This window comes from Lolium perenne, chromosome 6 (assembly GCF_019359855.2).
Source record: "Lolium perenne isolate Kyuss_39 chromosome 6, Kyuss_2.0, whole genome shotgun sequence".
Classification (NCBI taxonomy): Eukaryota; Viridiplantae; Streptophyta; class Magnoliopsida; order Poales; family Poaceae; genus Lolium; species Lolium perenne.
This window is the reverse complement of record NC_067249.2, coordinates 78,281,057-78,305,578: the sequence shown is the minus strand read 5'-3', so window position 1 is coordinate 78,305,578 and position 24,522 is coordinate 78,281,057. Positions and strand designations below refer to the sequence as shown.

The 24,522-nt window shown below is 40.8% G+C and overlaps 1 long non-coding RNA gene across 1 annotated transcript; it reads left to right on the top strand.

Moving 5' to 3' along the window:
* The first annotated feature begins 217 nt into the window (after positions 1 to 217).
* Positions 218 to 1,605, top strand: LOC139831942 (uncharacterized). The gene is made up of 2 exons (XR_011746352.1): positions 218 to 321; positions 1,391 to 1,605. It is a non-coding gene; the product is annotated as an uncharacterized lncRNA (long non-coding RNA).
* Positions 1,606 to 24,522: the final 22,917 nt, after the last annotated feature.

The following is a 24,522-nucleotide window of genomic DNA, read 5'->3' as shown; positions in this document are numbered from 1 at the left end:
TATCAATCCTTCCAATTATTCATACCGGTGTAGCAAACAACCCTTTACCATATGCCCTTGTTAATCTTTTCCTCGTAAGCATTTGACTTGGATAATCTTTTCCTTTCTAAGTACATGACCCTTCCCAATCTATCGAACCATATCTTGCAAGCCAAACCTCATGCCACACCTTAGTACCATAGAGCGATTTCCGATTGTTGTCTTGTTTGATTTTGTTGTTATGAATTGTGTGTTTATGTTGTGCTATTTTTATGTTATAGTTCATACGGAGAGCTACGTGTTTTGATTAAGGGAAGTGAACCCTCTTCGACTACCAAAAAGGCAAGTGATACACCCTCACAACTGTCCCAGTTTTTATCAATGCACCGTAGAAATTTTTGTAGTGTGTCTAGGGTATGCTTTGCTTTTGTAATCCCAGTAGATAGCTACTTCCACCTGACTATATTTTGTCGCCATTGAATTTAGTTGGTGCTTAGCTATGCTATGAAAATGTTTTAGTAGTGGTTATGGAAAAACAACTAAATTCAATGAACTACCTGGGTGGAATGTGGCTTTGATTGGGTTATGTTGAGTGGTTACTCTGGGGTCATGTCGTCGAACCTCTGAACCCCAGGTGTATCGCACTTGTGGATGACCACCCATGAACAAAGAGATAATAGACAACCTTGCTCATTAGCTTACCGTACAACCACATGCTATATGGGCTCTGGCTTGACAGAGTATGTTGTGAGAACCCGGATCCTACGTGACAGATGATGTAGGGGATTGTAGGTTGGTACGGGTCCGTAGAGAAAGGTCTGGGGATTACTTCGGAAAAGTCTCGTCCTAGTCAACATTTGTCCATTTGAGCAAAATGTGCATCATGGAAGAAGAGCAGACTAGGTCATGTGGGTAAATTAGTACAACCTTTGCAGAGTGTAAATCTAAGTACTTAGCCATGTCCCCGGTTACGGACAATTTGAGCGAACTGACAAGGCACATGTTCGAAAGTCTCCTCATCCCAACTTCTTAAATAAAACTTGATGGGTGAACAGGGTTATGACAATTGGTGTAAGTGACTATCGGCTAGTAGGTCACGTGCCATGTCTATGGTCTGAGTCTACAGGGGTAGTTCGCCCAAACCAAGTTGATCATGGGTAGGAGGATTCACCGGGGATTTACCGGTGGTTTCGAGGTTCATTGATTTCTATCAATGGTACCGCTTAATTAGTATGAAAGAAAAATGATTTGACAAATGATAGGAGAAAACTAGCTTTATGCAAATATGCCTGAGCTCTACCAGCCAAATGTACACTTAAGTGTTAGGTTGCCATTTGAGTACACTATAGTGTCATCTTGCCAATACATTCAAAGTATTGACCATTCGTGGCTGTAACTTTTCATGTTGCAGATGTTTTGAAAGACGAGTGAGTTACGATGGTTAGGGTTACGAGTCTATCCTCAACATGCTCGCCTGTGGCACATGAAGACGAAGGACTCCATGTTGTCTATGTTTATTCGTTGTGAAACTCTGATGATATGCTAGCCTCGTGCTATGCAATTTGTAATCCTTTATGTAAATTCTGGATCATACGATGTAATAAAGACCTTTGTTTCTTGGTATTACATCTTGTACTGTGTGTGCTAGCGATTGATCCAGGGACTAGCACAGATACGCACAGAGATCGGCACCTTGAAAAGGTGAGGTCGCTACATGTGGTAAGGAATGAGGTATTAAAACTTCTTGAAGCTGGTATTATATATCCTATTGCTGATAGTAGATGGGTTAGTCCTGTGCATTGTGTTCCTAAGAAAGGAGGAATAACTGTTGTACCTAATGATAATGATGAGCTCATTCCTCAAAGAGTAGTTGTAGGGTATAGAATGTGCATTGATTATCGAAAAGTTAATAAAGTTACTAAATAATATCATTACCCTTTACCTTTTATTGATCAAATGTTAGAAACGTTATCTAAAAATACTCCTTTTTGCTTTCTTGATGGTTATTCTGGGTTTTCACAAATTGCTGTTAAAACTAAAGATCAAGAGAAAACCACCTTCACTTGTCCCTATGGAACTTATGCTTATAGGCGTATGCCTTTTGGTTTATGTAATGCTCCTGCTACTTTTCAAAGATGCATGTCTGCTATTTTTCATGGCTTTTGTGAAAAGATTGTAGAGGTATTCATGGATGATTTTTCTGTCTATGGGAATTCTTTCGATAATTGCTTGTGAAACCTTGATAAAGTTTTGCAGAGATGTGAAGAGACTAACCTTGTTCTTAATTGGGAGAAATGCCACTTTATGGTTAATGAAGGAATTGTATTGGGACATAAAATTTCTGAGAGAGGTATTGAAGTTGATAGAGCTAAAGTTGAAGCAATTGAGAAGATGCCCTATCCGAGGGATGTTAAAGGTATTCGTAGTGTTCTTGGTCATGCTGGTTTTTATAGGAGATTTATTAAAGATTTCTCTAAAATTTCAAAGCCTCTTACTAATCTTCTTCAAAAAGATGTACCTTTTGTTTTTGATGATGATTGTAAGGAAGCTTTTGAAACTCTAAAGAAAGCCTTGACAACTGCTCATGTAGTTGAACCTCCTGATTGGAATTTACCTTTTGAAATTATGTGTGATGCTAGTGATTTTGCTGTAGGTGCTGTCCTTGGACAGCAAGTAGATAAAAAATTGAATGTTATTCATTATGCTAGTAAAACTCTTGATGCTGCTCAAAGAAATTATGCTACAACTGAAAAAGAACTATTAGTTGTGGTTTTTGCTTGTGACAAGTTTAGACCTTATATTGTTGATTCAAAAGTTACAATTCATACTGATCATGCTGCAATTAGGTACCTTATGGAAAAGGAAGATGCTAAGCCAAGGCTTATTAGATGGGTGCTTCTTTTGCTGATAATCCTATTGCTGATAACTTATCTAGATTGGAAAATATTGCTTATGATCATGTTCATGTTAATGATAGTTTTCCAAATGAACAATTGGCTGTAATAAAGGTGAGCTCGCGAGATAGTCATTGGTATGCTGATTATGCTAACTTTATTGTTTCCAAGTACCTGCCTCCAACCTTTTCAGCTCAGCAAAGGAGGAAATTCTTTTATGACTTGAGGCATTATTTTTGGGATGACCCACACTTATATAAAGAAGGAGTGGATGGTATTATGCAAAGATGTGTTCCCGAATATGAACAACAAGAGATTTTGAGTAAGTGGCATGGTAGTGTTTATGGAGGACATCACGCCGGAGATAGAACCGCGCAAAAGGTTCTACAATCAGGTTTCTATTGGCCAACTCTTTTTAAAGATGCAAGAAAGTTTATTTTATCTTGTGATAAATGTCAAAGGGTTGGTAATATCTCCAGACGCAATGAAATGCCTATGAATTATACTCTTGTTATTGAACCATTCGATTGTTGGGGATTTGACTTCATGGGACCTTTCCCTTCTTCAGAAGGTAACACTCATATACTTGTTGCTGTCGATTATGTTACTAAATGGGTGGAAGCCATACCCACAAAAAGTGCTGATGGTGAGACCTCTTTAAGAATGCTTTTAGATATTATGTTTCCTAGATTTGGAGTTCCTAGATATCTTATGACTGATGGAGGTTCTCATTTTATTCATGGTGGTTTTAGAAAAACTCTTGCTAAATATGGTATTAATCATAGGATTGTGATACGTCCAAAACGTATCTACTTTCCCAAACACTTTTGCTATTGTTTTGCCTCTAATTTGTGTATTTTGGATACTACTAACATGGAGTAACGCTGTTTTCAGCAGAATTGCCGTGGTGTCTCATTTTTGTGCAGAAACTCAACTTTCAGGAAAATCTCCGGGATTAATTCCAATGGGCCTATTTTCACAGAAGATGGACGGAGCCAGAAGACCAGAAGGAGGGGGGCCACGAGGCGCCCACCCCACAAGGCGGCGCGGTGGACCCCTGGGCCGCGCCGGCCTATGGTGGCGGTGCCTCGGCTAGCCTCTGATGCCCCCCTCTGGACTACTTAAGGGTTTCGACCTAAAAACGCACGGGGGTTAGACGAAATCGCCAGAAGACATCCAGAACACCGCCACCATCGCGAAACTCCGTCTCGGGACCAGAAATTCCGTTCTGGCACTCCGCCGGGACGGGAAATTGGAGGAGATCATCGCCATCATCATCACCGACGCCTCTCCATCAACTAGCCATGTATCCCCCATCCATGTGTGAGTATATCCCCCGCTATAGGCTGAAGGGGATGGTAGGGATTGGATGAGATTGGTCATGTAATAGCATAAGATTGTTAGGGCATAGTGCCTAGTATCCGTAATTGGTACTTTTATGATATTGTTGCAACTTGTTATGCTTAATGCTTGTCACTAGGGCTCGAGTGCCATGATCTCAGATCTGAACATGTTATCAATTCATGATGATATTCATTGCTTTATGATCTTACCTGCAAGTTGGATACACATATTGCTGTCCGGAACCCGAGGCCCCAAAGTGACAGAAATTGGGACAACCGGAGGGGAAGGCGGTGATATGAGGATCACATGTGTTCATGGAGTGTTAATGCTTTGCTCCGGTGCTCTATTAAAAGGAGTACCTTAATTACCAGTAGATTCCCTAGAGGCCCGGCTGCCACCGGCTGGTAGGACAATAGATGTTATGCAAGTTTCTCATTGCGAGCACGTACGACTATATATGGAACACATGCCTATGGTTGTTTAGTACTTGGATACTGTTTTATTACTATCTGCAAATGTCCTACCTTGATTGTTACATGAGTTCTCTCATCCATGCAGCGCCCGTTCATCCATCCTTGTGCCTACAGTATTTTAATCCTGTTGTTTACTATAATCACTACTGCTGTCTTTGTTCCACTTCTGCTGATATTTCACTACTGCTACTGCTATAAAACTGTTGCTACTGATAAACTCTTGCGAGCAAGTCTGTTTCCAAGTGCAGCTGAATTGACAACTCCGCTGTTAAGGCTTACAAATATTCTTTGGCTCCCCTTGTGTCGAATCAATAAATTGGGTTTTACTTTCCTCGAAGACTATTGCGATCCCCTATACTTGTGGGTCATCAAGACTATTTTCTGGCGCCGTTGCCGGGGAGTGATACGTCTCCAACGTATCGATAATTTCTTATGTTCCATGCCACTTTATTGATGATATCTACATGTTTTATACATACTTTATGTCATATTTATGCATTTTCTGGCACTAACCTATTAACAAGATGCCGAAGAGCCAGTTGCTATTTTCTGCTGTTTTTGGTTTCAGAAATCCTAGTAAGGAAATATTCTCGGAATTGGACGAAATCAACACCCAGGATCTTATTTTTCCACGATGCTTCCAGAAGTCCGGAGAGGAAACGAAGTGGGGTGACGAGGCGCCCACACAACAGGGCGGCGCGGCCCAAGCCCTGGCCGCGCCGGCCTGGCGTGTGGGCCCTCGTGGCGCCCCCTAACCTACCTCCTCCGCCTACTTAAGCCTTCGTCGATAATAACTCCAGTACCGAGAGCCACGATACGGAAAACCTTCCAGAGACGCCGCCGCCGCCAATCCCATCTCGGGGGATTCAGGAGATCGCCTCCGGCACCCTGCCGGAGAGGGGAATCATCTCCCGGAGGACTCTTCACCGCCATGGTCGCCTCCGGAGTGATGAGTGAGTAGTTCACCCCTGGACTATGGGTCCATAGCAGTAGCTAGATGGTCGTCTTCTCCTAATTGTGCTTCATTGTCGGATCTTGTGAGCTGCCTAACATGATCAAGATCATCTATCTGTAATGCTATATGTTGTGTTTGTTGGGATCCGATGAATAGAGAATACTATTCTATGTTGATTATCAATCTATTATCTATGTGTTGTTTATGATCTTGTATGCTCTCCGTTATTAGTAGAGGCTCTGGCCAAGTTTTTGGTAGTAACTCCAAGAGGGAGTATTTATGCTCGATAGTGGGTTCATGCCTCCATTAAATCTGGGACAGTGACAGAAAGTTCTAAGGTTGTGGATGTGCTGTTGCCACTAGGGATAAAACATCGATGCTATGTCTAAGGATGTAATTGTTGATTACATTACGCACCATACTTAATGCAATTGTCTGTTGTTTGCAACTTAATACTGGAAGGGGTTCGGATGATAACCTGAAGGTGGACTTTTTAGGCATAGATGCATGCTGGATAGCGGTCTATGTACTTTGTCGTAATGCCCAATTAAATCTCACAGTACTCATCATAACATGTATGTGCATGGTCATGCCCTCTTTATTTGTCAATTGCCCAACTGTAATTTGTTCACCCAACATGCTTATTCTTATGGGAGAGACGCCTCTAGTGAACTGTGGACCCTGGTCCATTCTTTTAATCGAATACAATCTACTGCAATACTTGTTCTACTGTTTTCTGCAAACTTCATCATCCACACTATACATCTAATCCTTTGTTACAGCAAGCCGGTGAGATTGATAACCTCACTGTCACGTTGGGGCAAAGTAATTTGGTTGTGTTGTGCAGGTTCCACGTTGGCACCGGAATCCCTGGTGTTGCGCCGCACTACACTTCGCCGCCATCAACCTTCAACGTGCTTCTTGACTCCTACTGGTTCGATAAACCTTGGTTTCTTACTGAGGGAAACTTACTGCTGTACGCATCACACCTTCCACTTGGGGTTCCCAACGGTCGCGTGCTGTACGCGTGTCAAGCTAAATTTCTGGCGCCGTTGCCGGGGAGATCAAGACACGCTGCAAGGGGAGTCTCCACTTCCAATCTCTTTACTTTGTTTTTGTCTTGCTTTACTTTTATTTACTACTTTGTTTGCTGCACTAAATCAAAACACAAAAAAATTAGTTGCTAGTTTTACTTTACTTGCTCTCTTGTTTGCTATATTAAAAAAACACAAAAAAATTAGTTACTTGCATTTGCTTTACTTACTTCATCATGTTTCCTCCTAATTTTACTTTAAAAGATATACATGTGGGACAAGGGTCTATAATTGGAAGAGATAATATAGAAGAATTTTTCACCCATGTTAGTATGCATGAAGATCTTAAAGATATACCCCTGGCAAAAGCTGTCCCTACCAATGAAGATGCCTCTGTCTATTTGGTACGCATGATGGAAGCTAGATTTATTAGTCTCAACCCCATGATACAACACATGTTTCTTACACTTTCTGATATGGAGAGGGGAAAGAAGAGAGATTTTGTTTTAAAAGTCCTAGTGCGAGAATTTGAGGATATAGCCAAAGAAGCTAGAAAAGTTTTTATTAAGCATAAGAGGCTTGGTATGTTCACCGATTTTAAAAGAACACTTGAAAAGATGGATATGGATAGAATTAAGTACACTAATAATGTTAATGATGGTGGGGAGATTAAAGCACCAATACCATGTAAGCTCCTAGGAATGCATGAAGCTCTAGATGATAATTATGCTTGGCTTGTCCCTGAAAATTTGTTTGATGAGAGTAGCAAGCCCAAGACTAATGAAAAGGGAGCCTCTGAAACTTATGTATACAAAATACAATGCATGGTTGAGAAAACTCCAAACCCCGCCGTTGATGCTTCGTCTCTTGATAATACTTGATACACACTTTCTGCGCCTAGCTGAAAGGCGTTAAAGAAAAGCGCTTATGGGAGACAACCCATGATTTTACTACTACACCTTTATTTTATATTTGAGTCTTGGAAGTTGTTACTACTGTAGCAACCTCTCCTTATCTTATTTTGTTGCATTGTTGTGCCAAGTAAAGTCATTGATAGTAAGGTTCATACTAGATTTGGATTACTGCGCAGAAACAGATTTCTTTGCTGTCACGAATTTGGGCCTAATTCTCTGTAGGTAACTCAGAAAATTATTTTAATTTACATGAGTGATCCTCAGATATGTACGCAACTTTCATTAAATTTGAGCATTTTCATTTGAGCAAGTCTGATGCCTCTTAGAAATTCATCTTTACGAACTGTTCTGTTTTGACAGATTCTGCCTTTTATTTCGCATTGCCTGTTTTGCTATGCTTGATGGATTTTTCTATTCCATTAACTTTCAGTAGCTTTGTGCAATGTCCAGAAGTGTTAAGAATGATTATGTCACCTCTGAACATGTGAATTTTGATTATGCACTAACCCTCTAATGAGTTGTTTTGAGTTTGGTGTGGAGGAAGTTTTCAAGGATCAAGAGAGGGAGATGATACAATATGATCAAGGAGAGTGAAAGCTCTAAGCTTGGGGATGCCCCGGTGGTTCACCCCTGCATATTTCAAGAAGACTCAAGCGTCTAAGCTTGGGGATGCCTTGGTTCCTCTAGTGAAACTATATTTTTATTCCATCACATCTTATGTACTTTGCTTGGAGCGTCTGTTTGTTTTTGTTTTTGTTTTGTTTGAATAAAATGGATCCTAGCATTCATTGTGTAGGAGAGAGACACGCTCCGCTATTGCATATGGACAAATATGTCCTTAGGCTTTACTCATAATATTCATGGCGAAGGTTGAATCTTCTTCGTTAAATTGTTATATGGTTGGAAACGAGAAATGCTACATGTAGTAATTGGTAAAATGTCTTGGATAATTGGATACTTGGCAATTGTTGTGCTCATGTTTAAGCTCTTGCATCATATACTTTGCACCTATTAATGAAGAAATACATAGAGCTTGCTAAAATTTGGTTTGCATAATTGGTCTCTCTAAGGTCTAGATAATTTCTAGTAAGGGTCGAACAACAAGGAAGACGGTGTAGAGTCTTATAATGTTTACAATATGTCTTTTATGTGAGTTTTGCTGTACCGTTTCATCCTTGTGTTTGTTTCAAATAACCTTGCTAGCCTAAACCTTGTATCGAGAGGGAATACTTCTCATGCATCCAAAATCCTTGAGCCAACCACTATGCCATTTGTGTCCACCATACCTACCTACTACATGGTATTTCTCCGCCATTCCAAAGTAAATTGTTTGAGTGCTACCTTTAAATTTCTATCCTCTACCTTTACAATATATAGCTCATGGGACAAATAGCCTAAAAACTATTGTGGTATTGAACATGTACTTATGCACTTTATCTCTTATTAAGTTGCTTGTTGTGCGATAACCATGTTCCTGGGGACGCCATCGACTACTCTTTGTTGAATATCATGTGAGTTGCTATGCATGTCCATCTTGTCTGAAGTAAGGGCGATTTACCACTAGTTGAATGGTTAGAGCATGCATACTGTTAGAGAAGAACATTGGGCCGCTAACTAAAGCCATGAATCATGGTGGAAGTTTCAGTTTTGGACAAATATCCTCAATCTCATATGAGAACATTAATTGTTGCTAAATGCTTATGCATTAAAGAGGAGTCCATTATCTGTTGTCTATGTTGTCCCGGTATGGATGTCTAAGTTGAGAATAACCAAAAGCGAGAAATCCAATGCGAGCTTTCTCCTTAGACCTTTGTACAGGCGGCATAGAGGTACCCCTTTGTGACACTTGGTTGAAACATATGTATTGCGATGATAATCCAGGTAATCCGAGCTAATTAGGACAAGGTGCGGGCACTATTAGTATACTATGCATGAGGCTTGCAACTTGTAGGATATAATTTACATGATGCATATGCTTTATTACTACCGTTGACAAAATTGTTTCTTGTTTTCAAAACCAAAGCTCTAGCACAAATATAGCAATCAATGCTTCCCTCTGCGAAGGGCCTTTCTTTTACTTTCATGTTGAGTCAGTTCACCTATTTCTCTCCATCTCAAGAAGCAAACACTTGTGTGAACTGTGCATTGATTCCTACATACTTGCATATTGCACTTGTTATATTACTTTACATTGACAATATCCATAAGATATACATGTTACAAGTTGAAAGCAACCGCTGAAACTTAATCTTCCTTTGTGTTGCTTTAATACCTTTACTTTGAATTATTGCTTTATGAGTTAACTCTTATGCAAGACTTATTGATGCTTGTCTTGAAAGTACTATTCATGAAAAGTCTTTGCTATATGATTCAGTTGTTTACTCATGTCATTTACCATTGCTTTGACCGCTGCATTCATTACATGTGCTTACAATAGTATGATCAAGATTATGATGGCATGTCACTCCAGAAATTATCTTTGTTATCGTTTACCTACTCGGGACGAGCAGGAACTAAGCTTGGGGATGCTGATACGTCTCCAACGTATCGATAATTTCTTATGTTCCATGCCACTTTATTGATGATATCTACATGTTTTATACATACTTTATGTCATATTTATGCATTTTCCGGCACTAACCTATTAACAAGATGCCGAAGAGCCAGTTGTTGTTTTCTGCTGTTTTTGGTTTCAGAAATCCTAGTAAGGAAATATTCTCGGAATTGGACGAAATCAACGCCCAGGATCTTATTTTTCCACGAAGCTTCCAGAAGTCCAGAGAGGAAACGAAGTGGGGCGACGAGGCGCCCACACAACAGGGCGGCGCGGCCCAAGCCCTGGCCGCGCCGGCCTGGCGTGTGGGGCCCTCGTGGCGCCCCCTGACCTACCTCCTCCGCCTACTTAAGCCTTCGTCGATAATAACTCCAGTACCGAGAGCCACGATACGGAAAACCTTCCAGAGACGCCGCCGCCGCCAATCCCATCTCGGGGGATTCAGGAGATCGCCTCCGCCACCCTGCCGGAGAGGGGAATCATCTCCCGGAGGACTCTTCACCGCCATGGTCACCTCCGGAGTGATGAGTGAGTAGTTCACCCATGGACTATGGGTCCATAGCAGTAGCTAGATGGTCGTCTTCTCCTAATTGTGCTTCATTGTCGGATCTTGTGAGCTGCCTAACATGATCAAGATCATCTATCTGTAATGCTATATGTTGTGTTTGTTGGGATCCGATGAATAGAGAATACTATGCTATGTTGATTATCAATCTATTATCTATGTGTTGTTTATGATCTTGCATGCTCTCCGTTATTAGTAGAGGCTCTGGCCAAGTTTTTGCTAGTAACTCCAAGAGGGAGTATTTATGCTCGATAGTGGGTTCATGCCTCCATTAAATCTGGGACAGTGACAGAAAGTTCTAAGGTTGTGGATGTGCTGTTGCCACTAGGGATACAACATCGATTCTATGTCTAAGGATGTAGTTGTTGATTACATTACACACCATACTTAATGCAATTGTCTGTTGTTTGCAACTTAATACTGGAAGGGGTTCGGATGATAACCTGAAGGTGGACTTTTTAGGCATAGATGCATGCTGGATAGCGGTCTATGTACTTTGTCGTAATGCCCAATTAAATCTCACAGTACTCATCATAACATGTGTGTGCATGGTCATGCCCTCTTTATTTGTCAATTGCCCAACTGTAATTTGTTCACCCAACATGCTTATTCTTATGGGAGAGACGCCTCTAGTGAACTGTGGACCCCGGTCCATTCTTTTAATCGAATACAATCTACTGCAATACTTGTTCTACTATTTTCTGCAAACTTCATCATCCACACTATACATCTAATCCTTTGTTACAGCAAGCCGGTGAGATTGACAACCTCACTGTCACGTTGGGGCAAAGTAATTTGGTTGTGTTGTGCATGTTCCACGTTGGCGCCGGAATCCCTGGTGTTGCGCCGCACTACACTTCGCCGCCATCAACATTCAACGTGCTTCTTGACTCCTACTGGTTCGATAAACCTTGGTTTCTTACTGAGGGAAACTTACTGTTGTACGCATACACCTTCCACTTGGGGTTCCCAACGGTCGCGTGCTGTACGCGTGTCAGGGAGCATAGCTTTATTTGCAAGTTCACTTGGATTGATATTGTTCGCTGCAAATTCTACATCATGGGTAAACCTCGCGATACTAAAGTCGCCATATTACCATCCACTACAAGAAAAGGTACAACTCTGAGTACCTCTTCTGATCTTGATTCACCATCTGTGATAAGTCAACGTGTTTCACCACCACAAGCTTCACATGCTGGTACTTCTGCTGAATCTGAAAATTCTTATAATTTTGATGATGCTTCTGCTGTGCTTGATGATAGTGGTTCGTTAGGATCTTTTCTAGATGCTACAATTGCTAGGTCTAGACAAATTGAAAATACTGAAACTCCTAATGAAAATATTGTTACACCTGTTAATTCACCTGAGTCTGAATACTCTAGTGATGATCTTGATGAAGATTATGTGGAACTTGATGATGATTTTATTGTTAAATACAATGCTACTACTGATGCAAGTACTATTAAAAAGCTTCTTGCACAACATACTGTTAGATATAAGCTGTCTCCTGATCCTAAATTTGCCACATCTCCTATAAACATTAAGGATAAGGATTATGATTTTTCTCTTGATTTATCTCATATATCTATTGTTGAGAAAAACACCTTTTTGTGGTACTGAAAAAGAAAGTGCTGTAGAACACATGATTGAGCTGTCTACTCTGAGTAGCTTGTTTTTTGATGATATCAAGAAGCGTACTTATTTTGTTGCTAAAAAATTTCCTTTCTCATTAAAGGATGATGCTAAAACTTGGTATAATAGTTTGCCTCCTGATTCTATTGATAGTCCAAGTGGTTTGCTTGATGTTTTCTTACGGAAATACTTTCCTGCTAGTGCTCAACATATTGCTTTGCAGAAAATTATAGTTTCGACCAGGAAGATGGAGAGAAATTGCCTGAAGCTTGGGCAAGGTTTTGTTCTCTTATCAGAGCTCGACCTGGACATGATCTGGAAAAGCATGATTTACTTGATATATTTTATAGTGGACTAACCATTGAGTCTAGGGCATACCTGGATAGTTGTGCTGGTTGTGTTTTCAGGAAAAGAACTCCGGACGAAGCTAAAGAATTATTGGCTAGAATAGGCCGAAATCATGATGATTGGACTACACCTTAACCAACCCCAACACCAATATTGAAGAAGAGGGGTTTGATTAAATTAAATGATGAAGATATGAGGAAAGCCAAGAAATCTCTTAAGGAGAAAGGTATTAAATCTGAAGATGTGAAGAATTTACCTCCCATAGAAGATTTATGTAAGATAACTCCCCCTTCATCCATGATTGAGGTACATTCTCTTCAACGCTTTAGTAGGGAAGATATTCCGTATTCAAAACCTCCTGATCAATGTTTAGATGAGTTTGATAATTAAATTGTTAAGCAAGATAATTTTAATATGAGAGTAGAGAATCATTTAATGGAAAATTCTCAAGCTATTAGTAAATTGCATGATATTGTGGAGAGAACCTCCAATGATATTAAGATGCTTGTTAAACATTTTCATATGGTTCAAACTCAAATTGATCAACTCACTAAAGTGCAAAATGACTTGTTAAAAAATAGTTCTAAAGAAAAACATGCTTATGAAGTAACAACTAGAGGCGGTGTTTCTACTCAGGATCCTCTATATCCTGAAGGGCATCCCAAAAGAGTTGAACAAGATTCTCAACGAACTGAACCTAGTGCTCCTTCTAAGAAAAAGAAGAAGAAACATAAAACTGTTGTAGAATCCTCTGAGCCTGTTAATGATCCTAATAGTATTTCTATTTCTGATGCTAAAACTGAAAGTGGTAATGAACATGATAAAGATAATGATAAGAATGATGTTTCTGATAAAGAAGAGGTCGAAGATGAACCTGAAAAGCATGCTAAAAATAAAAAGTATACTAAAGAAGATTTTATTGCTAAGAAACATGGTAATAAAAGGGAACCTTGGGTTCAAAAGCAAATGCCTTTTCCTGCTAAGAAACTAAAATCAAAGGAAGAAGAACACTATAATAAATTTTGTGATTGGATGAAACCTTTGTTCCTGCAAATACCTTTGACTGATGCTATTAAATTGCCTCCTTATTCAAAGTATATGAAAGATATTGTCTCTAACAAAAGGAAAATTCCTAATGAGGAGATTTCCACTATGCTTGCTAATTACTCTTTCAATGGCAAAGTTCCAAAGAAGCTGGGCGACCTAGGTATACCGACTATTTCTTGTTCCATTAAGAATAATTATGTTAGAACTGCTCTATGTGATTTGGGAGCAGGTGTTAGTGTTATGCCCTTTTCTCTTTACAAGAGACTCTATTTAGATAAGTTGATACCAACTGATATATCTTTGCAAATGGCTGATAAATCTACTGCTATTTCTGTTGGTATATGTGAGGATGTTCATGTTCAAGTTACTAATAATTGCTTAATAGTAACTGATTTTGTTGTGTTGGAAATGCCTGAAGATGATAATATGTCTATTATTCTTGGAAGACCTTTTCTTAACACTGCAGGGGCTGTTATTGATTGCAATAAAGGAAAAGTTACTTTCAATGTTGATGACAAGGAGCATACTGTTTATTTTCCCAAGAGGATTGATAAAGTATGTGGAGTTAATACAATTTCTAATGTGAGAACTATCAAAGTGGGAGTTATTGATTGTCCTATATATGAGCCTAAAGAAGGATATCAAAATATTATGATTGGATCCATATCAATATAATACAAGGTAACATGATTGATTTGAGGTTTATTTCTTCTTATGTCATGTAAAATTTATTTGGTGGCAAGACTTGATCAACCTTGTTAACAAGTACATTTTATATGCATAGAGGAGCTAAACAACATTTCTTTCTTCCTCCACGTGTTTTACTTGCTGTAGCACTACTTGTTTTGCAAGGTTCTTTAATTGTTTAGAGGTTTGAAAATCTTTTTCTGCCCTGTAATAATAATTTTAACACCCAGAAATGTGCATTTTTGAAAGTTTTCAAAAATTTACAAAAATTATACCGTTGGTCTTATTTTTCGAAGAGCAACCTGGGAGTGCCTGGGGCTGACCAGTGGGGCACCCCAGGGCTGCGCCCCATGAGCCGGCGCGGCCAAGGAGGGGGCGCGCCACCCTGTGGTGTGGGCCCCTCCTTGCCCCACTAAGTCATCTCTTCCTCCCATTGTACTCTCTCTCCCGAAAAAACTCGTACCAACTTTCTCTCACTCGCGTTTTTGCTCAAGAGCTCAGGATTTCTCGATCTCTTTGCTCAGCCCAGATTTCTGTCTGAAATTTGGCACATTTGCTCTCCGGTATGTGACTCCTCCGATTATCCAAATAGAATTTTGTTTGGTTGAGTATATCTTGAGTATTTTGCTGCTGTAGGTAACATGTTAAGTGAGCTTGCATGCTTGTTCTAAGTTGTAAAAATTAGTTTTGATGCATGTTTAGTACTCTACCAAGTTCCTATAGTAGTTTCCCTCATTTATATGTCTCCAAATCAACTTTTATAATGTTTGTTGAAAAATTTCAGAAAATGGAGTGGAATAGGCACCAACTGAACCAACAAGAATTGGAGGTGCAAGAAGTTATGGGAGTTCACCGCGAAGAGGGAGTATACCCCTCCTACTACCCATGCACTGATTTTATGAGGAGTGCAGGAATCTTGCAAGATGTTCAAAATCTGATTTCCAATGCAGGGTTGGAAAGTTTTGTTGTTGGTGAACCTTACCAATATGCAAAACTAACCATGTCAGTGGTGCAGGATTTTGAATTCAATTGGTCCCAACCTAACCCCATGGTTCGATATAAAATTTATATTAAAACTATCAACTTGCCCTTTGATGATTTTTGTGTAGCAATTAGAGTGCCACAATGGGGATCATGCGAGAAGGTTAGGGGACTGCCGCAGGAGCTCTTGAGTCTATACAAGATGATCTGTCAAGGGAGAAGCTTCTCAGATGAGAGTGGTAAGATTCGTAGTATTCAACTCCCAGCTATTCGCTACTTTGCTTACTTCATCACCAAGTGCGTTCTTGCTAGAAAGAATGCAAATAAATTATCTATCCAGGATTTGGCTTTCCTAGCTGCTGCATTGCAAGGTGATAGGACTTATAATTTGGGTGCTTTGACAGCCTTTAGACTTGCTACTAACCGCGAGAAGGGAGGAATTTGTGGAGGTCTCATCGCCTCTCGTTTGCTAGCTATGCATGGTGTAGAACCTCACCCTCTTGATGTTCAGCTCTCCATAGAGAAACTTGACATTGTTTCCATGATAAAACATGACTTTGTTTTTGATTGGTCTAATTTGAGTAACATGTCTTATGAGATAACATTTTACAAGAAAAATTGGAGAACAACTAAAAAAACTGAAAGGCTAGTAGGATTGCCTGCACCTGCTTTGTTTAACCTTGATTCCAGGAAAAATTGGTAGGTCACAGAAGATGAACTAGATGCATACATAGAGGGGGATGGCCATCATGCAGGGGACGGCACGGAGGAGGCCGAGGAACACCTCGAGTTGTCATCCGATGCAGTGAGCTCTTCGCATCAACATTTTGGGCATGTGGAGCCTTCACCCTTTTCTTCTGCATAGGGACCTTATTATGACCACACCATGTATGATCCACCGGCGTGGAACCCTGACCCTCGCTGGGGTTGATCTCCACTTAGGCCAAAAGCCTAAACTTGGGGGGAGGTATACCGGCATCACTCATTCATTGCATATTACAATTGCTGGGTACTTGTACACACTTGTTTAGCTTCTTAAGGTGGTTTCTAATAAGAGGGAGATGATATTTGGGGAAGTGCTGTTTGAAAACAGATTCTGGACTGATACCAAAAAAATCCCAAAAACATCCAGAACGTTATTTTGCAAAGCCAATTTTTGTGCATGTTCCCCAGGTTATTATCTAACTTTCATTAGTTTAGCACTTTTCGAGATGAGCAGCGGAAGATTTTTGTAAAAATCGATTACTAAACTGCTGTCAAGTTTGATGAATTTCTGCTACCTTGTGTTTATGTGACTCTTTTAGTTTTCATTTTCTTGTTTTTGCTTTGTTTCCTTCCTAAAACACAAAAATACCAAAAATATTTCTGTTGTTTCTCTTTACCATTTGTTTATTTTGGTTTCTTGCTCCTATTTTGCTTTATTTGCTATCGTTGGTTTGCTATAAGAAAATTCAAAAAGATTTTGCTTTGTTTGCTTGTTTCCTTTTGTTCTTGTTTCCGATTCGAAAACACCAAAAATATTTGTTGTTCTTCTTCGGTTTTGTAAAGTTCATTATGGAGTTCAGCGGTCTCCGGTGGCTGGAGCTTAGTTTTCATTCCATATTATTCAAGCTACACAAGTGAAAGGCAATAATGACGATCTACGACAACTCGACTGTGGTGAGAGGCTGATATGAACTCTATTTGTTTTCATTTTTGTACATATACTCATCCATGTGAGCATGCTTAGTTGGTTCATGTGAGGTATATGTCATTTAAGGAAGTCTAGTAGTTCATGATCTCTCATGTTTAGCTCCAATTTATTAATATGAGTAGCATGTCATAAATATTTGCTTGCATTGTTTTATTCATAAATAGGTATGACATTGTGGTATCCTCCTCTGAATAATTCACTTGAATCGACTTGGCACATGCTCACGCATGCATATGACTGAACAAAAGTCAATTAAGCCTCGATGATTTACTTTGCATCAGAGTTCTTGTATCACTTTTATGCCTCCGTTAATTTATTTTGTCGCAAGGATGATTATGACAGTTATTGCTCTCTTGATTGTCGCTTCCCAGTCTATTGCTAGCCTTCACTTGTACTGAGCGGGAACGCTGCTCGTGCTTCCAAACCCCTGAAAACCAAGTTATTCCAGAGTGTCCACCATAAATACCTATGCATGGCATTTCAAACCATTCCAAGTAAATTCTCATGTGCTACCTTTAAACCTTCAAAATACTTCTCAAGTTGTGTCGATGTTTTATAGCTCATGAGGAAGTATGTGGTGTTTATCTTTCAACCTTGTCATTTACTCCTGACAGACTTTCATCAATGGACTAGTGGCACATCCGCTTATCCAATAATTTTGCAAAAAGAGCTGGCAACAGGGTTCCCAGACCCAATTAATTAACTTTCATCAATAATTCTCTTCACATGTTTTGCCCTGATTTATCAGTAAGCAACTTAATTTGCAAATAGACACTCCTCCATGGTATGTGAATGTTGGAAGGCACCCGAGGATTCGGTTAGCCATGGCTTGTGTAAGCAAAGGTTGGGGGAGTGTCATCCATAATGAAACTAAAGTACGTGTGTAAACAAAAGAGAAGAAGGATGATTTACCTTGCTGGTAGAGATAACGTCCTTCATGGGAGCCGCTCTTGAAATTCTGGTTGACGAGGTAGTTGGAGTGCCCACTCCCATTCGTTGACAACAACAAACACCTCTCAAAATAATTTTACTCCTGTTTTAAAAATGAAAGCTCTAGCGCATGTTAATCCCTGCTTCCCTCTGCGAAGGGCCAATCTTTTACTTTTACATTGAGTCACCATCCTTTCTTTGAGCACTTTCTTGAGAGCACAACTGTCATTCTTAGTATAATATGCTTGTCCCAAATTGTGATTAACTATGATGTAACTTTGATGCTTTTATCTTTGACAATCTCTACTTCCAGTCTTTCCATGAACTTCAAAGGTGCCCGAGCATTTATGTTTTGCTGTACAAATACGGGCAAGCGAGATACCACTCTATCATATCCTTTTATGAACATTGCAATCTTGCTGATAGACATGATTCATGATGCTTATTATTAATTTGTTGGTACCTTTTCCATGATTGACATAGCTATTAGATGACTTTATTTGCATGTATCTTATTATGAATTGCCTAAGTACTTGTCCATATCATGAGAATATTTACATCATATGAACAAATGTGTTCGTAAAATTTCTTTTATCGCACTCAGTTGTTAACTGAATTGCTTGAGGACAAGCAATAAGCTAAGCTTAGGGAGAGTTGATACGTCCAAAACGTATCTACTTTCCCGAACACTTTTGCTATTGTTTTGCCTCTAATTTGTGTATTTTGGATACAACTAACACGGACTAACGCTGTTTTCAGCAGAATTGCCCTGGTGTCTCGTTTTTGTGCAGAAACTCAACTTTCAGGAAAATCCCTGGGATTAATTCCAATGGGCCTATTTTCACAGAAGATGGACGGAGCCAGAAGACCAGAAGGAGGGGGGCCACGAGGTGCCCACCCCACAAGGCGACGCGGTGGACCCCTGGGCCGCGCCGGCCTATGGTGGCGGCGCCTCGGCCAGCCTCTGACGCCCCGCTCTGGACTACTTAAGGGTTTCGACCTAAAAACGCACGGGGGTTAGACGAAACCGCCGCCATCGCGAAACTCCGTCTCGGGACCAGAAACTCCGTTCTGGCACTCCGCCGGGATGGGGAATTGGAGGAGATCATCGCCATCATCATCACCGACGCCTCTCCATCAACCAACCATGTTTCCCCCATCCATGTGTGAGTAATTCCCCCGCTGTAGGCTGAAGGGGATGGTAGGGATTTGATGAGATTGGTCATGTAATAGCATAAGATTGTTAGGGCATAGTGCCTAGTATCCGTAATTGATACTTTTATGATATTGTTGCAACTTGTTATGCTTAATGCTTGTCACTAGGGCCCGAGTGCCATGATCTCAGATCTGAACATGTTATCAATTCATGATGATATTCATTGCTTTATGATCTTACCTACAAGTTGTATACACATATTGCTGTCCGGAACCCGAGGCCCCAAAGTGACAGAAATTGGGACAACCGGAGGGGAAGGCGGTGATATGAGGATCACATGTGTTCACGGAGTGTTAATGCTTTGCTCCGGTGCTCTATTAAAAGGAGTACCTTAATTACCAGTAGATTCCCTAGAGGCCCGGCTGCCACCGGCTGGTAGGACAATAGATGTTGTGCAAGTTTCTCATTGCGAGCACGTATGACTATATATGGAACACATGTCTATGGTTGTTTAGTACTTGGATACTGTTTTATTACTATCTGCAAATGCCCTACCTTGATTGTTACATGAGTTCTCTCATCCATGCAGCGCCCGTTCATCCATCCCTGTGCCTACAGTATTTTAATCCTGCTATTTACTATAATCACTACTGCTGTCTTTGTTACACTGCTGCTGATATTTCACTACTGCTACTGCTATAAAACTGTTGCTACTGATAAACTCTTGCGAGCAAGTCTATTTCCATGTGCATCTGAATTGACAACTCCGCTGTTAAGGCTTACAAATATTCTTTGGCTCCCCTTGTGTCGAATCAATAAATTGGGTTTTACTTCCCTCGAAGACTGTTGCGATCCCCTATACTTGTGGGTCATCAGATTGCTTCCGCTTATCATCCTCAAACTAGTGGGCAAGTAGAATTATCAAATAGAGAAATTAAATCTATCTTGCAAAAGACTGTTAATAAATCTAGAAAGAACTGGGCTAGTAAGTTGAAGGAAACACTATGGGCTTATAGAACTGCTTATAAAAATCCTATGGGAATGTCACCTTATAAAATGGTTTATTGAAAAACTTGTCATTTACCTTTAGAACTAGATCACAAAGCTTATTGGGTTGTAAGAGAACTAAATAAAGATCCTAAACTTGCCGGTAAGAAGAGATTGCTACAATTGAGTTCTCTAGATGAATGGAGAAGTGAAGCTTATGAAAATGCTAAACTTTTTAAGGAGAAAGTTAAGAAATGGCACGATAGAAGAATTATCAAAAGAGAATTTAATGTTGGGGATAAAGTCCTATTGTATCGGTCTCGTCTCAGATTTTTTGCAGGGAAATTGCTCTCAAAATGGGAAGGACCATATATCATTGTGGAGGTGTATCGTTCAGGGGCAATCAAAATTGGTTCGCTGAAAGGTGATGCCACACAAGTGGTGAATGGACAAGGACTCAAGCATTATATTTCTGGAGATTCTTATAATGAAGATGTTGATGTTATTCGAGTGGTGACTCCGGAAGCTTTCATCAAAGGTCAAATTGACAGTTCTGCAGAGTTCGATTTCGAATAAGTAACAGTTCTGGTAATAAAAAGTCCGAGTTTAACTTTCTGAACAATGTTTTTCTATTTTTGGAAAATATGAAAAATTACGAGATCGAAACGGAGAGGAGGAGACGCACGAGGGCGTGCCCCCATAGGCCGGCGCGGGCCCCACCCTGGCCGCGCCGCCCTATGAGGACGGCCCCTCGGAGTCCCTCTCCAACTCTGGTTCGACCTGGTACTTTCCTTCTGTCGTGAAAATTTTAGCTATATAATCCCCCGGACCCCTGGAGGTCCGTATATCGTTTTCTCGTCGTGTTTTGTTTCGAGCTGTTTTCTGCCAGGATCTGTTTTTGATCTAGAAGCACCATGGTCTCCAACAACAAGGACAAGGAGCCTTTTGAGGAAGATATTCAAGACCCCGAGTTCAAAGAAGAAGTCGAGTGCGAAGATGAAGAAGAAGTGGAGGAAAACTCGCGTGCATACCCGCGTGCCACCGTCGCAAGCATTGGGGTGGTGGAAAATCCTTTCAACCCCAAGAAGAGCGCACGAATTAGCACCGGGGGAAAAGTTCCACGTCGCTTCCTCTCCTCCAGGCATCGACAACCCCTTCCACACTCTAATTCATAATAGTCAAATTGAAAGGATTCCCAAGGCAGTATTGCCTAGCAGTTGGGATATGGATCGTTCTAACACTGCAGGAAGGATGAAACCTGAAGCTGAAGAGTGGGGAAACAACTCTAAGAGTTGGGACTCGCCGTCGGACATACTTCTTAACCGCGTCGAGCACAATTCGGAGATGATCCGCAACCTCATATACGAGATTGATGAGCTAAAGGAGCTTGTTAAGAAGCTTATCAAGAATTCATCATCACCACCACCAAAGTAGTAATTCATCATCGGTATTGGCACCCCCTTGGTTTGTTCCAAGCTTGGGGGGAGTGCCGCGGTATCACATCGCCACTATCTTTTACCTTTTTACTATCAAGTAGTGTCATATCATGAGTAGGGAAGTTATCATATAAGATGGTTGCAGTGTGGAAGTATCTCTCCTTTAGTTGGTTATCTATGTACCCCTTGGTGTGAGTTATTGTTATGGAATATTAATGAGAAGTTTTACCATTTACATATTGCATACCTTATTTTAGTTTGCAATCTCTATTATATGATTGATCTTGTTGTTAGTATTGGTATCACTTTGGGAGCATTGAGTAAATCTATTTGGTTTTGGCAAACTTAGCATTGGTCAATAGCAACAACACTTCGAGGTTTAAGTAGAAAAAAAGAAATACATGTGGATATGTTATTTCATTATCTTTCTTTCTTGTTAGCTATGAGCTTAGTATTCTGAAGTTAAAATTATTTTTGCTTACAAGGAAGATGCATGATTGTTCCTATCACATGTGTATTTGTTTGTTTCCCTCAACTCTTATGCTTGCTAATCAACCTTGCTAGCCAAAGACCTGTACTGAGAGGGAATGCTTCTCGTGCATCCAAACCCTTAAACCAAACCTATGCCATCAGTGTCCACCATAACTACCTACTATGTGGTATTTCCCTGCCATTCCAAGTAAATACTTCATGTGCTACCTTTAAACAATTCAAAAGTTATCATCCCTTATTTGTGTCAATGTTTTATAGCTCATGAGGAAGTATGTGGTGTTTTATCTTTCAATCTTGTTAGGCAGACTTTCACCAATGGAATAGTGGCACATCCGTTTATCCAATAACTTTGCAAAGAGAGCTGGCAACGGGGTTCCCAGCCCCAATTAATTAACTTTCATTAATAATTCTCTTCACATGTTTTGCCCTGATTCATCAGTAAGCAACTTAATTTTGCAATAGACACTCCTCCATGGTATGTGAAATGTTGGAAGGCACCCGAGGATTCGGTTAGCCATGGCTTGTGAAAGCAAAGGTTGGGATGAGTGTCATCCTTAAATGAACTAAAGTACATGTGTAAACAAAAGAGAAGAGGGATGACCTACCTTGCTGGTAGAGATAACGTCCTTCATGGGAGCCGCTCTTTGGAAGTCTGTTTGGCAAGTGGGTTAGAGTACCCACTACCATTCGTTGACAACAACAAACACCTCTCAAACTTTACTTTTATGCTCTCTATATGATTTTAAAACTTAAAAAGCTCTAGCACATGATTTAATCCCTGCTTCCCTCTGCGAAGGGCCTATCTTTTACTTTATGTTAAGTCAGTAAACCTATTTCCCTCTATCCTAAGCAAGCAATTGAGTTGTTGTGATTCAACCATTTATATTGTGATCTATTTAATCATGCCTTTTATTCTTCCTTGTTTAGTACGAGTTTTATCCGAATGAATATAGCCTTGAAGTTTATCAATGATTATGAGGAGATTATTATGATTGAGTATGCAAGTTTTGCCATATAAGCTTTAATATAAGAGCTCTGCTCGATAGATAAGTACAATCTGTTAATTGTTCTTTGACCAAGAACGAAGTTTGCCATCACCAATTATGACTTCCTATGCACCTTTATTTGTGATTTCCCTCTACTTGTTTCAAGTTGAATTGTATGAGGAAGTTGTTCACTAGAATGTCTTGTGTGAATTAATGTGATGCTTCTTGTCCGTATTTTATTTATCGACTCTTCACTCCATAAACATGTGGTCTTGTTTACCGAATTCAGTTTCGCTTGGGGACAAGCGAAGTCTAAGCTTGGGGGAGTTGATACGTCCATTTTGCATCACTATTTTATATCATAATCTACTGTTATTCATTGATATATTATACCCTATATAATAGACAATCAGTTTACCGTATTCTATAGAGATTTGGCCACTGTAGATGGGCTAATTTCACTCACTTTCTTTCAATCGTTGAGTGACACCTAGACCATTGCAGGATTTTTTTCATTACCTCTCCACATACCTGCAAGTTCATGCTTTTTTTTTGCTTTTTTTTTCCTCCGGTAGCCTCCCGGTTGCCGGTCATCCGGAGCAGCCCACTAAAATAAAGAAGATTCTAGACAAGATACTCCCACCGCTTTGACTAAGGATAGTGCTGAGCGTCCCCCGGGGGATCAAATCGCCCGATCCCCCGGGTCGGCAGCCCTACGATGAGTTTGATCATGACCGTCAAACAGTGGGTCAACGTTCCAAGCCAACAAAAAAAAAGCACGCTCACGGGGGGACCAAGATATAGCATCGTCTTCCCAAGATTCCCATCGCCTGCAGCCCTGCACACGCAGCACCGCCGCTGATGCTCCTGACGTCCTGGCCTGACCTCGCCGGAGACCACGCTGCTGCGTCGTCGGAGAAATCCCGCCGTGGCGTCGCCGATGCACCAGCCGCACCTACCTCACCGCTCTGCCCGACCTTCATCGTAGTGCCCGAGACGCCATCACCGACGCAGCAGCAGCATCCACCTTGCCCTCTGCCTCCATCGGCCACGGCCGTCGCCGGAATTCCCGACACGGCGTCGCGGTTGCTGCTGCAACGCAAATGGTACAGGGTAGCATGTGATGTACCTTTGAAGCAGCCCCGGCAGCAACGCCGCCTCGCCATTGTAGCAGGCTAGCAGCCCGACGTGAGTTGGTAGCAACGCCGGCAGCTGGTGGAAGCAACGCCGTGGCGCCTTGGTAGCAGCCCGATGTGGACCGGTAGCAACGCCGGCGACCGTTGGCAGCAACGGCGCCGTGGATTGGTAGCAACGCCACCACCAAATTGTAGCAAGTCCGGCAGCCCCTGGTAGCAAAGGGGACCGCCCCTTGTAGCAACCACGTCAGCCCTTTGTAGCAATCACGTCCGCCGTTGGTAGCAAACCCGTACACCAT